The sequence below is a fragment of the Odontomachus brunneus genome, unplaced genomic scaffold (genome assembly GCF_010583005.1).
Source record: "Odontomachus brunneus isolate Ranch 3 - 2012 unplaced genomic scaffold, Obru_v1 Obru_scaffold_210, whole genome shotgun sequence".
NCBI lineage: Eukaryota > Metazoa > Arthropoda > Insecta > Hymenoptera > Formicidae > Odontomachus > Odontomachus brunneus.
The window spans coordinates 263498-263716 of record NW_022639660.1 but is presented as its reverse complement, the minus strand read 5'-3'; positions in this window follow the sequence as shown (position 1 = coordinate 263716).

Below are 219 nucleotides of genomic sequence, written 5' to 3'. Positions count from 1 at the left end.
ATGCGTGCTCGATCGTCAGATTAAGCAACAGTTTAATGCGATCAGGACATGGATAGGTGGCCAGTGGTATATACCGCTTGGGATCGAAATTATCACAGGAGGATTCATGAAAGTTTGGAATGTGTTGACAATTCGATATCTAGTAGTTTATGAGACATGAGAAAATTAGGAATATAAGTATATTTTTGTAAACATTATGATTTTTTCATTTTTCACCTT